Here is a 14951-nt window from a genome sequence, read left to right on the forward strand (position 1 = left end):
GCATACCAATCCTTTGTATCCATTTTTCATTGGGTCATTTCAACAAAAAACTGATCAAATATGAATTCAGCCAAGTCATAACCAAGTATTTAGTGATTACTGACCTGCAATAGGAGAGCAGAGATGAAGAACCTATGGCCTTCCAGATGTGGTGGACTACCATCTCCCATCAGCCCTGAAAAGCATGGCCAATGGTCAGGGATGATGTGAGCTGCAAGTCCCAACAAGAGCAAAGCCAGATGTCTTAAGAGAAAACTAAAAAAAAAGTGTTTTGCCTCAAGATACACTAATATTGCAGTATTGACCTTCTTCCACATTTTACTATTCAGTACTTTCAGAAGGATATACCTCTACAAAGGTTCTGTTAAAATCAGCAACATTGTAAACTGAAGTAAAGGATGCAAAATAAGCTCAGCAGTATTTTAAGTGTGTGCACAGATATTTTAGGAAGCTATGCAGCATATGCAATACTTTGCTTCCTATTAGAAGACTGACAGTTGAAAGTCACATGTAGGGGTCAAGAGAACTAATTAGCAGTGTTTAGCACACATTTAAATTTTTGTCTAACTATAATGTTAAGCTTCAGGTTTGACTCACATGTTGATACTTTGCAAAGTGCCAAGATAAACACACATTTGGGTTATTACTAATTGCTACTAGCAATCCATGTTAGATACAGAACATGGAAAAGTAGAAGAGTAAAGAGACTGATGGTGAACAGTAATCTCTAAGAAACACTTTTGAACTTGTTAGCAACAAAAAGACTTGTGGGGTGAATAATGTAAATAACAGTTAGCAGGAGATCACAAAATAAAGGCTGACTTAGAGCAATGTTCCAAGGAATCCTAGGTTTCCTCAGAAGCATAACAAGATCCAAAATGGTGGGCAAGCTAATTGAAAGGAGGACTGCTAGGTGAAGATAGATAGCAAATTGTGGATATCATATGGCAGAAAACTACCAATATTTTTAGGGGGGGGGGCGCTATGGATTTTCTAAGACACCAAAATGTCTTGCACTGCCTCACTCTGGATGCCAATACCAAACTCCCTCCAATGCAACAGGCATAGAGGAATGTTGGGCAGGTTCTAATACATAGATTTATCGGTGTCATTCAGTTAATGCGTGTAGCAGGCTTCATCATTGTCCGTGTTTGATGTTTGTCTACCCTAGAACATGCTCAGAGTCCCATGCAACTTATTGGTTGCTCAGCAGGCATGATGTGGAAAGCCTGCCCTGAAGACAGAAGGTTTGAAGGCACTGGCCTTGACAGAAGTTTACTGAAATTTTGGCACTCAATTCACAGCAACCAATTCTTAATAAATGTCATAGTTTTGGAGTTAAGAATAGCTTGAAAGCATAAAAAATGCTGAATAATAGCACTTTAGTACAGGAAACACTTTCACCCAATGACTTATAGTTTCCAATTATGAATCTAAAATCTACTGCTAAGCAAGGTTGCTGTGCTGAAGTGGAATTTCAAATATACCTGTTTGGAAAATATTGCAGTATGCTTAAGAATATGGCAATATGCTAAAAGAGTTATGCTTAGGAATTAGGAACCTAATAGATGCAAGAGTCAACACAAGGGAGTACCAAACAAACTTGAATGTCCTAAAAAGTGCCGAAGTGGCATGAGGTTGTTGAGCAAATGAAACTTAAGTTCTGGTTGGGTGGCTAATTTGCAGCCCTCCAAATACAGCTTCCATAGTTCCTGACCATTGGTGATAGTGACTGGGGCTGATAAGAGTTGAAGTCCAACAACATCTGGAGGGTCACAGGTTCCCAATCTCTGCTCTGGAGCAAAGCCACACAACACCTCACACCTTAACAGCTATTTTAAATCACACCACATAAGTGGCATCTGTGAAGCAACCCACTCCATGGGGGAGCTACCATATACTGATCTAACACTAGCCTTCTCTATATATAGTGGGTCACTTTAGAAGAATGGCTATCCATATGAAGGCAACGTCCACTGCGTGCTATTTAAAGTGGCTCTCCCACACAAGTGCTACTTGTGTTCAGTATGAGAGTATTTTTTTTTCTATAAGCAGAATCAATTTTTTCTTTTCCAAAGACTGAAAGGTTTCCCACCACTCACAAATTAATTTAAGAAGTTGGTACCCTGGGACAGTGGCATACATTTTTGATCGCCAACCTTTGTGACTAGAGGAACAATAAGGGAGATAAAGCCTGGACTTCCTAAACTTAAAAGAATGTCTAGCATACCCTTCTTTCTGCTTACTGCACAAAAATACGACTGAAAAATATCTTAGAAGTATACAAGCCAGTATGCACAATCAAAAGGTTCAATTTGACAGAAAGTATTCTAGAATTCTTACAGGACCGCAAATATCATAGCATACTTGAGAATTAAGAAATTTATGTCCTATATCTCTCACTAAGACTCACTTTCAGTCCCATAAGGTAGAGTGGCTAACTGATTTAACTACACAATCCAGAGTAGTCTAGAACAGGCAACAATTTTAGTACTCTATGTGCACAACGGATTGCAATTTGCATATCAACACATATGTTAATCATATAAACCAGCCCACAAATCTGAACATTGACAGAATTAAGAAGAGTAAAGCTTTTCCTGGAGCGAACTAATTTGGGCTGCAAGTAGGAAAATCTTGCATTTGAACATCTCCCATGTAAAAAACACCAGCACATATTACAGACTAGCCCAGAGTGCCAGGTTGTCCTTAGTAATTGTTATGTAAGTGTACAAATGTGTAGTTTCTCTCCTTGCAGCCAACAGTGGTTCATTCCAGAACAGGAATAGCCAATGTGGTACCCTTCAGATGTTGCTGGACTACAGAATCCATCAGTCCCAGCCAGCATAGTTAATGGGAAGGGATGATGGAAATTTTAGTTCAAGAACAGTTCAACGCATGGGAGGTGTGCTGTCTTCCAGGTACAAAGATTCACAATGTGACAGAGAAGTTGCTGAGTCTTATAAAGCCCACTGACCACAACCTTCTGATTCATATGGGTACAAACATTACTGCCAAACACAGCCTTTGATGTATAACAAGGGACTATGAGACTCTGGACAGTAACTTGAAAGGTAAGCACTGGTAGTTTTTTTCATCACTCCTTCTTGTTGGAGAGAGGAAAATACTGGAAGTAAACCAATGGCTGCATAGGTGGTGTCATCAGGAAAGGTTTGGCTTCTAAGACCATGGTCTCTGCTTCCTTAAGGAAGGACTTCTGGCAAGAGATAAATTGCACCTCAGTGGTGGGCAATACTGTGTTTGCTAAGAATCTCGCTAAGCTGATCAGGAGAGCTTTAAACTAAATCCTGAAGGTGTGGGAGACAATATTACAGATGTCAGGGGAACATCTGGTACTGGGGATAACAGTGTCATTGATGCACAGGAACCTGAGGTGGCATTACAGAAACCTGCTACTAAAGGGCAGGAAACAACAAGAAGGAAGCAGCTGGAGGCAACGGTTTCAGTTGTCTGTATACTAATACACAGAGGATGGGAAAAAAGCAGGACGAATTTGAGCTCTATACAGAATGGCAAATATGACCCAATAGGCATTACTGAAACCCAGTGGATGAGACTCATGACTGGAATGTAGAAATTGAGGGGTATAACTTGTTCAAAGGGAATAGACCAGGCACCCCCAAACTTCAGCCCTCCAGATGTTTTGAACTACAATTCCCATCTTCCCCAACCACTGGTCCTGTTAGCTAGGGATCATGGGAGTTGTAGGCCAAAACATCTGGAGGGCCGTAGTTTGGGGATGCCTGGAATATACTAAACAGGAAGGAAGGGTGAATAGCATTATATATAAATAATGTGTACACCAGCAAAGAAATCCATAACCTGGAGCATGGAAGGCAGATTGAGAGAAAATGGGCAAAAACTGTAGGAGAGGGAAACAATATTGACCCTACTGTGGGTGTCTGCCACCTCCAAGGTAGACTGAAGACTTGGATGTCTTTCTAGAGCAGATTACCAAACGTTCAAAAAGCAGAGCTATAGTAGTCATGGGAGACTTCAACTACCCCAATATCTGTTGGAACTCAAGCTCTACCAAGAATTTAAGGTCTCACTGACAAATTCCTTCCCCAGATGGTGGAAGAAGTAACAAGGGGATCATCTACCTTGGACCTGATCCTCAAGAACTGCTCAATGAGGTAGAAGTAGTGGAAACCTTGGGGGTAAGTGACCATGTCTTTGTGGGTATCATGATGAAGAGGCAAGGGAAAGTTGAGTGTAGTCCAACATGCACTGTGGGCTTTTAAGGCTGATTTCAAAAAGCTTAAGGAACTACTGGATGAGATACTATAGTCAACTACTCAATGAGAAGTCCAAGTGGATGAGAGTTTCTTAAAGGTGAAATACTGAGGGCACAAGTGCAGACAATTCCAAAAAGAAACAAAAATGGGAGGTATCAAAAGAAGCCAGTGTGGTTGCATAGGGAGCTAACAGATGAGCTGGGATTTAAGGAGGACATGTATAAGAAATGGAAGGATAAATATCAAAGGAAGAGTATAAATGAATACCCAACACTTGCAAGGAGAAGGTCAGGTGAACTAATGCTCAGGCTTGCAAGAGGTTAAAAAGAATAACTAAGTTTTCTTTGGCTATGTTTGAAGAGGAAGAACAGATGGTAGGTCCTTTGCGTGGAAAAGACAAGGAAATGCTATTAGGTGACAGAAAGAAGGCGGAACCACTCAGCAACTATTTTGCCTGAGTTTTCACCAAAAAGGAAAGCAGTGCCCAAGCTGGTGATAACAGAATAAACGATGCAAGAGGGAGTTGCAGCCCAAGATAGGAAGAGGTACTAAGGGAACATCTAGCTACTTTAATGAATTCAAATCTCCAGGGCCTGATAAACTGCATCCAAGGATACTAAAGGATCTTGTAGATGTAATCTCAGAGCCTCTGTCTAACATTTGAGAATCCTTGAAGAACAGGTAAGGTCCCTTCAGATTGGAGGCAGACAAATGTCCCCATCTTCAAAATGGGGGGAAAAGAAGACCCAGATAACTACTGACCAGTCAGCTTGACGTAGATACCAGGAAAGATCCTAGAACAGATAGTTCAACATTTGGTCTGCGAGCTCTTGGAAAAAGATGCTGTGATTACCAAGACCCAGCATGGGTATCTCAAAAACTAGTTATGCCAGATGAATCTTTTTTTGATAGGAGTTACAAGCTTGGTGGATCAGGAGAATGCTGTGGACGTAGTGAATCTTGATTTCAGTAAGGCTTTTGACAAAGTCCCCCATGATATTCTTGCGAGGAAGCTCGTAAAATGTGGGTTGAATGAGGAAACTTAAGCAGAATCGTAGCTGGTTGACCAACAAACCCAAAGAGTGCTAACTAATGACTCATCATCCTGGAAAAAAGTGACAAGTGGGGTGCCACAAAGTTCTGTCCTGGACCCGCTGTCCAACATCTTTATAAAAGACTTGGATGAATGAATTGAATGGATGCTCATCAAGTTTGCAGATAACATCAAATTAGGAAAGATATCTAGTGCCACAGAAGATAGAATTGGGAGAACTGAGCCAAAACTAGCAAAATAAATTTCAATAGAAACAAATTTGAGGTTCTACACTTAAGCAGTAATAACCAGCTACACAAATATAAGATGGGTAACACTTGGCTTACCATTAGCACATATGAAAAGGATCAAGGGGTCCTAGCTTAGCATGAAACCACAATGATATAATGAGTTAAAATGTGGTGCAGCAGCAAAAAAAAAAAAAAATAGCTAATGGTCTTCTAGGCTGCATTAACATAAGTATAGTGTCCAGGTCAAAGGAAGCAATAATACCACTCTATCCTGTCTCCAGTTCTGGGTGCCACTGTTTAAAATCGATGTTGGCAGGCTGCAACGTGTGCAGAGGAGGGCAACCAAGATTATCAAGATTTTCTCCTGCTTTGAAGGATAGGACCTGAACCAATGGATTCAAGTTACAAGAAAAAAGGAGATTCTGGCGAAACAACAGGAAGAAATTTCTGACATTAAGAGCTCTCCGACAGTGGAACTGACGCCCTCAGGTGGTGGACTCTCCTTCCTTGGAGGTTTTTAAGCAGAAGTTGGATGGACATGTCATGGATGCCTTAGTTGAGATTCCTGCATTGTAGGGGGTTGAACGAATGACCGTCTGGGTCCCTTCCAACTCTAGAATTCTATGATTCTGTGAACATCTGAAGAGCACCATGTTGGTTACTGTAGCTCTAGACGTTTTACCAGTTGATTCTACTAATTATCATTGTTGAATGGCTATTTTAATCCAGAGATTAAAATTATGGATCCAGAGAACAATAATTTAAGACATTTCCATAAAAATATCCAACATATATGATTAAAGAAACCTTTTTAAATCACAAGAAAGCAACTTACCAGTGCTTCAATCAGCATCAGATATTTCACACATCCAGATCTTCAACATACCTGGAAATACATATTTCAACATACTAGATTCAATGAATGGATTTTAAATACATCAGCAACATGATTCTGTCAACATCTACAAAGAAGTCAAGCTGTTTGTTTAGTGAGTGTTCTTTCCCTTTAAATTAAGTTCAAAACTGCACCCCAAGCTAAATCCTATCATCTGTTCCCCAAAATTGTACATCCCAATATGTATCAGGTTATAAATAGCAGCCCACAATTTTCACATCATAAGCTTCCTCTGTTAAAATTCATCATTGAATTGACACCACCACAATATAGGATTTATCCTACAAGCTTATTTCCCTGTCCTATTCTTCCATAGCCAAAACTGAAGCATAATACAGCAACAGAAAGAAGCTGAAGAATTTCTGGAAGCAAAACAGAGGAACCTTAACTGTATTATTATGACGTGCAGCAGCACTGGAGTTAGGGTGATGCGGACAGTTCCCCTGCACAAGACACTGAGCCAAAGGGCCAAATAAATAAATAAATAATACCACCACCTCCATTAAAAGCAGCTGTACCAAAAGGAATTATTGTAAAAGAAATATTTTTGGGGGCAGCAAATTCTGCCCTCACTCAGGGCACAACATTACAGTACCAGAATCCTGCCCTGTGTGCAGAACTGCTTAAGATACAAAGTGGCCTTGTGATTGCACTGCCTTTACAGCCTTTTTTCTTCTCTTTTTTTTTGAGGGGGGAGAGGTGAAGCAATTTCAAGTTGCAAATATGCCCTCTAGAAGCTGCTGGGACTCCATCACTCCTGTCCATTGGCCATGCTAGCTCGAGCTGATGGGATTTGGAAGCCAACAATATGTGGAGGGCCAAGAGGTTCCCTATCAACTCTTAAAACCTCATTTCAAAGGTGAAATATACTATAGTTTGTCATCTGTTTTCTAAACACTCAAAGTTGTTAGTAATTAAAATATTCAGCACTTGACTCCCGTTCCTCCTTCATGGGATCTCATTCCACAATCTATTCTGGCTATACTATCCCTCCTTCATGGGATCTCATTCCACAATCTATTCTGGCTATATTATACACGTACACTCTCACAAACACATGTAGCCAAGATTTGGGTCAGCTGAACTGTTTCATGTAAATCTAAAAATAGTATGGGAATTAGCACAGGTTTTGTAAGTATGTTGCCAATTTGTAGCTAAAATATAATACAGCAGAATCCATTTGTTTTGCTGTGTGCCAAAGAAAACACCAGGCTTCTTAGCGAGTTGAATTCAGTTAGAAATCAACCTCAAGTATGAGCGTCCTAGAGTACTTTTTCAAAGCAAATCCCACAAATTCACAGAACTCACTTTCAGACAGCTGTGCTTACAAAAACAGTTTTGGCATATACATTATTAAGTCACTTGACGATTTAGGTTTTTCTCTTATCTGCCATTGTTCAAAAGGCTCTAGTTTTAGAGACTGGAACAGGAATAAGAATGAACAAGAAGTTCCAGACATTATAAAAAATTAATAGTATGATCTCACCATGTAGCAGACCACAATGAGATCCCCTGGCAAACCTTAATTTCAATGTATAAAAGTAGAACATTTCCAAAAATACACATTTGAGGTTTGGCTGTACTGGGAATTTTTAATTTTCTGGAGAAGTTATTGTATTCAGACCAAACAAGCTACTAAGATTATTTCATTCACAAAGTCAGGAATAAAGTGTGGTATGGTATGAAACACATGACACTAAATACATTCAAAGGACAAGATAACTTACGGTAACATTAATTTAATTTTTAAAATTTCAGATGTTAAAAACTTGCTACTTCATTCAGAACTATTTAATAATTACCACAGTCAGGTAATTTCCAATAAGAAAAACTATAAAAGTTAGAAATTGGAGGGAGGGGGGCTGCTTTGGACCAGGTATTTAAATATCCAAATAGCTCCTCAACTGAATCTCTGAATTACATATACAAGCACTTATCTTCCAATTGAACCACAGCTAGACCCTCAAGAGAGCACAGGTGTTTTTCAATGTCCTGTCACATGCCATGGAAATTAATCTAGAATACTACAGTGATTTGAGATTCTATAGGGATTTATGTAAGGTTTTACAGTTGAATCCAGAGCACAGACTAAATCAAATAAACTTTGTGCATTTCCCTCTGAACTTTCAACACTAAAATATCATGGTCTGTGTTCTACGATATTCACCAGAGTGGCAAAGGAAGTGTAAATTTATCTTTTAATTAAAAGCAGATTTGTGAGTGAGTTTTACATCAAAGAATATGTTTTTAGATGTGCTGTAAGCCACCCAGAGTGGCTGAGGAAACCCAGCCAGATGGGCGGGGTATAAATAATAAAATTATTATTATTTTTAAAAATGTGGGTTCTTGTATTATTAAAACTACTATTTAGTTTACAGTATATCATTCCAGTCAGGTGTACTGGACATAGTACAGTACTGACATAACAACCTTGGAAACCTGGGTCACAAAGCTTACTAGGTCACCTTGGGGCACTTATCATTTTGCTTTACAGGGCAACTATGCGGATGAGAGGTGGACATTGACACCCAATTGAGCTCCGCGGGGGAAATAATAAGAAAAAATATGGGACTTCTCTAAAGTGAATAATGTTTATTCAAATAATGTTGAATAACATTCAAGCTGTTCAGTTGAATGTAAAGTCACATACCGGAAAGAACTCTTCTACGAAAGATGTGAGTTTTCAGTTAAGGATTCCCAATTTAAGTCCATTTTATTTAATTACGATTGCAATCCTGTGCACATTCAAGAGTCAAGTCACAACTGAACTCAGTAGAAATTACTTATCTGCAAACATGCATCGAATTCCATTGTTTTACATTAGCATTATATGTTTATTTAACCCAATCTGGTGCCCTTCAGATGTTTTGACCCTAATTCCCATCAGGCTCTGGCAGCACAGGCAATGGTAAGAAAGAGATGAGAACTACCGTATACTCCAGCAACATCTGTAAGGCACCACGTTGGGGAAGACTGCATTATGGGATTAAATTGTACTAAAGATGTTGGTGCATTTTAATAAGAATTTTTTTAATATTAAATAATTATTTCTAAACAAAGCAGCACTGCCTTTTGCTATTATTCAGTCAAAACACGAAAAGCCTTTAAACAAATAAATTTAGTTTGAAAATTGTGTCAACCATCAGACTTTAATTCCAAATTTTGTATTGCATTTGATTTATAGCTTTTTACTGTGCTCTTCAGTTGAAAAGGCTCCACAGCAGCTTACAAATATGTACATTTACTTAATATATTATGCACTGTAACTACCTTGAAACAGCACATTCAAAAATTAGTGATTGAGCAAGACAGAACATAGTTGAGATTACCAAAGTGCAGATATCCAAAAGTAAAGTAACAAGATGTACTTTACTGTGGTGGTCTTCAGTTTTGTATATGACGCAATGCATTAAGAAATGGAATCACTGGAAATCAACATCAGAAAATGGGATCATGGCATGGCTTGAAGTATAGGCTGGGGTGTCTGGTTAAAATCTCTGCTCAACTTTAACGTGTTACGGGTGGCATTAGGCCCCATAATCTGTCCCATGACTTGTTGCATGATTGTGTTAATATATGCAAGTCACTATGAGCACGAAAATGCTAAGCATTTATTCCAAGCTACTTTCATTTGTATTGCTAAAACAATATTTGTATTTTCTAGTACCTCAGTTGTTTAAAAAGACAAATGTATGGTTGATGCCTTCTTTAGAAGATGACATGGGCAATACTACCCAGGGCCTTTGAAGTTATAAGTATTTAATTTAAACAGAAAAACTCTGTAAAAAAAAACTTGCAAGCTGCAAACCGCAGAAGATACAAAATAGCTATTAGAAGTTGGGTTAACTGACATACCTGAAGGACATAACATGTTTTCTTCTGATGCCATCTGAATCTTCCCAGTTACCAGAACCCTGATGCGATCTTTAAAGAAACATAAAATTTGTGTTAAAATAGGAACACAGAACACAGCCAACTGTGCTGTTGAGCATGAGTATTTTATTCCGAAGAATCACAAAATTAAAAACACTTTTTAAACAGTTACAGATAGGTCCTACATTCCAATAACATTCTACTGAGGTGTTTATTGGAATATACTTTAAGTAAATATATGTTGTCTTCTCTAAAGTTACATTACGTATTCAAGGTTGCCCATCCTTTTCTTCTCAATGTATAGATTCATTTTCTTGCCCACTGCATATTCACTTCCTAAAGTTGCAATCTAATTCTAAATTTGTCTAAATTTAGAAGTAAATGCCACTTATTTATCACTGGCTTCCTGAAGCATATCCTATTGCTACCTTCGATGGCGACCATAAGCCACTTACTTAGAAAAAGTCCTGTTGATTTCCAATTGAAAATATTTCCAATTGGGTATTCTCACTATTCATTTTATTAGTCTGAAATCTTAGATTTATTCTTTATTCAATTAAAAATTAAGAAGATAAATAGAAACAACCACACTGTGTTCAATTTTAACAGAATTCATTATGCCATTCTTATTAAGGGAAATTATATACAACTAATCAGTATACTGAAAGCAGTGAACAGGACAAAAAATGAAGTTCAAAACCATCCTTACCTTAACAAACGGGTCTGTACAGGTCATCTGAAACACAGTTGTTACAGAAGTAGTAAACATTCACGAATACCTAAACAAGGAAAAGCATATTTAGGGTTATCTAAAAGTGTTTCATATTTGTTGTAGCGGCATTATTATGTCTGTGCTAGCTGCATTTCTAAAGTTAAGCAATTTTCTAACTTAGCTCATAATAAAGCCATAACAGGCTTTTTGTTCAATTTGCACTTTCATATACAAAATAGTAACAGTATCGTTATGGATGTTTACCCCTAAATGACTGTTCAAGCTAGTGTGAGTACTGTATAACGGAAGGTAAAAGTATTAGTCAAAAGTGCTTACCCTTTATACAGTATTTAATCTCAACATTCTGAGTAGTTACACCAAACAGCAAAACATACTTAATATTTTACTACCACTTTGAAACTCAAAAGTAGACAACCTAAACTGATAATCTTCTAAGCGTTATTTCTGAGTCTCTGTGAAGTCTTCATATTTATCAGTGCAGTGAAGTATCTATAGTCTACTACCTTCATGTTTACACTTGAATTCATCTGTTTTCTTGCATTGGTGTAGAAGTCTTTATGTGACTTGGTCACACTTAACTTTATTCATAACAGCACACTATCAATTTCCTCTTTTTTAGAAGATCACAATTTCAGAAGATACATTAAATTAACCACTGATATTGATTCTTTAAAAAATATATATCTAAAAATAAAACTGAGTTATCTGCATGGCAGATAGTAGTTCTATCATCTTTTAAACTAATCAGCCTCAAAAATATAAATTTGCTAACATGCTAAGATATAGCAACTACTCATTTCATTGATAGAACTGTATTCTCTGATAAATTTCTTATGTCACAGTGTCCAGGCTTACCATTACTAAATGGTAAGCCTGAACAGGAAGATTCTAGAACAAGGACAAAGTAGTTAACACAACACCTGAACAAAATATAATTGCAGTTATTCTACAAACAGAAACCCCAAATTTTAAGGCATAACATCCAAGTATTAGAAGACTCCAGGAAGCCAAGAAAAAGCAATTGCTCAATATTCAATTTTAAGCATTTACTATTAATTCAGGTACGTAAAAGGAAATGGATTTTTTAATTAACTCTGTTAAGAATAACAGAAAATTTGATGCTTCTGAGACATATTGAAACACTTAAAATAAAAAAATCCCCTCTGACTTTTAAACTCCTAATTTCTTATTTTTATCCTACATCCCATTTTATGAAGCTGCACTTTCCATTTATGTATTCCAGTTCTACTTTAGAAATTCACTCAACTGTACAATTGGCACATACCAAAAACCCTTATGTGTTTAAATAAGCTCACTAAATATTTCATCTTAAGCCCAAAGTATAAAAAGGCACCACTGGCACTTTCAGGTTAAAACACATGAACAAATAAACGGATTGTGTATATATATTTTCAACAAATCATTTCAAAGTAAAGTTTTTTCCACAGCCTGTTTTTCTACTGGTAGTTTGGAAAGAGTTAAAAGCCAACACCCTACATACAGAAAAACAAGTTTTATATTTGAGAGAAAGAACAGACATGGCGTCTTTTGTTCTTACCAAAATAGAAATGGATTGTTTCCCCTTTTCAGAAGCAATGGTGAACAACAGCTTCCTTTCAAAGTACTTAGGAGTTTGCAGAAGACATATAAGGCACCTTTGATTTCCCTCCTCCAAATACTGTAAAGGGGTGCCATCTACATTTGGTGCAGACCCCCACCCTATGATGCCCTACACAAATGCTGCATTGGGGTAACAACAAGCTGCATTACAAGATATCTGCCCTTCAGGATTAATTAAAGCAAGAACATAGTTTGCAAAAAAAAACCCACACAGACCTTTTTCAAAGAATATTAAGGGGAAAGTGCATCAAGTCCTTAATGTTGTGGATTGATTAGCCGCTGCCGCCACCCCCCCCCGCGCAAAATAGAAAAGAAATGGTGCATAAGATGGGGGGAGGCAACAGAGAAGAGAGAAGAAAAACTCTGGCTCAAATGGCGGCTCTGGTTTGACACAAACATCCTTGAAGATCAGGTTCTGCGCCTAGATCGGTAGTCTATAGAGACAGAACCCCTAATTCAATTTAGGAACTCCTTCAAAATGGAGAAGGGGTGCTTTAACACCCATTTAAATTACAAACAAGAACATGCCCAGGAAATAAGGCGAGTAAGAAGCCAGGGTGTTGGCTTCTTTCCACCCCAGCCCTGATTATCAGGTTTTGCCCTTGCCCCCAGAACCCCTCCTGGGCACCCCTTAATTCCGATTAAAAAACCACACATAAAAGTGTGCGTTTTAATACATACCCAAGACTTGACAGGTAAAGGGCGAGGAACCGGGTCTTTTCCCTCCTTCTGCTGCTCTTTTTACGTGGCACCCCCCTCGCCCAACTCCAGCTCCCAAGATGCCCCGAAATGGGGAAGATTAGGAAGGGGGGATCTGGTCTTGCCCTTTTCCTTCCCATAATCATAAAAAAGCCCGGGCGAAGGAGTGAATTGTGTCTTTCCTCCATCGGTTCTCATGTCTTGTCCCAGGAAGCCTTAACACTCAGCACCTTTTCCCCCGCCCCCACCGATTTTAATTGGGAGCTGGGGAGACAAGACCCCCCAACTGGAAGGAGAGCACCCTATATCCGCCTTTGCCCCCTGAGTGAAAAGAGGCGTCGAGGGATGGCTAAAAGTGATGACCGGCGGTTCTTTCCCGACAAACCACCACCTGCCTCTCCCAGGCGGTTCTCCTTTCTCAAGGACAAAGAGACAATGGCGGAGAAGGAGAGTATGGAGGGCTGAAAGGGCGGACGATACTTACCACCCAAAGCGGGAGACGAGGCGGACATACCGAAAGGGGCTCGCCGGCCTCAGCCGCCACCGCCGCTCTCGCCACCGCCGCCCCGAGGACGAGCCGAGCCAGCCCTGCCGCATAGGCGCCTCTCTCTGCGGTTGTTTTTCTGAGGGGTTGGGGGTCGGACAGGCCACCCCCATTTCAGGAGCCTGGGCCCAGCCGGAGAGCCCCCCCCCACTCCTCAAGCGAGCGGCCGCCTCGGGCCAGGGGGGTGGCCGGAGGAACAAGCGGCCGGAACAGGGAGGGAAACGGCAGCAGCAACCAGCGGAGGCTCTTGTCTCCCCGGCCATCTTGTGCCGTATGTGCGTGTGTGTGTGAGGGAGCGAGGGAAGTGAAGTCTGTGCCCGTCTTCATCGCCTCTCAGCGAAGCCTTCCTCTCCTCCCCCTCCCCCACCCGCGCCCCTACCCAGCTTCACAAAATGGCCGCCCTCCGCTCCCTCAGCAACGGCTCTGCGGCAGGGGGGAGGGGGGGAGAAGGGAGGGAGGCGGGGCCCGCGCGCGACGCAGCTCTCCACCCGCCTCCCCTCCATCCAGCTACGCATGCGGGCAAGCCGCTTTTCTATTGGTCTTCCTTCCTCCTCACGCCCATTGGTCGCTCTGCTTTGGCATTCGCCTGTCACAGGGCGGTAGGGTCCCTATTGCTTCGTTTTCTCGCCAACCGCCTTGTTGTCATCTGCTCTCCGACAGCTGCTGCTCCCGCCTCCTCCTCCCCACCCCCCACGAACAGCTACCTATAACTGGCTGAGACGCGAGTCTCTCAGCTGCCTCTTCTTCTTCATTGGCGGGTTTAGGGTTGCTCTCGCGTCGCCCGCCTGCCCCTCGCTCTCTCCCTGCTTCTATGCAACGGTTTTCTCTGTACCTTCCCGGCCCCTTCGATGGCGAAACGCCTCACCGTCCCGCCCCCGCCCCCCGCCCTCTCACGCTTCTTGCAGAGCTACAGAAAATACGCGAAGGGAGGGAAAGCTGCCGAAGCTACTGATGGGGTGGGGGAGGGGGTTGGCGCGGTTATTGCGCGTGCGCGCAGGGTCATCACTCGCCCTTCCCCCCCACGCTCCCTCCATCTGTCAAGTG

General features: G+C 40.6%; 1 protein-coding gene across 10 annotated transcripts in view; it reads right to left on the reverse strand.

Moving 5' to 3' along the window:
* CHD2 (chromodomain helicase DNA binding protein 2) overlaps positions 1-14690 on the reverse strand; it is an 87471-nt gene extending 72781 nt beyond the window's left edge. For 4 of the 10 annotated variants that reach the window (XM_035132030.2, XM_035132029.2, XM_035132023.2 and 1 more), the window contains exons 1-4: positions 13848-14287; positions 11021-11090; positions 10294-10362; positions 6379-6429 (exon numbers count right to left, since the gene is read on the reverse strand). The gene's annotated coding sequence lies outside the window, so the exon portion shown is untranslated. The other 6 variants (XM_035132028.2, XM_035132027.2, XM_035132026.2 and 3 more) reach the window with 6 other exon arrangements.
* Positions 14691-14951: the final 261 nt, after the last annotated feature.

Source organism: Zootoca vivipara, chromosome 14 (genome assembly GCF_963506605.1).
Source record: "Zootoca vivipara chromosome 14, rZooViv1.1, whole genome shotgun sequence".
Lineage (NCBI taxonomy): Eukaryota > Metazoa > Chordata > Lepidosauria > Squamata > Lacertidae > Zootoca > Zootoca vivipara.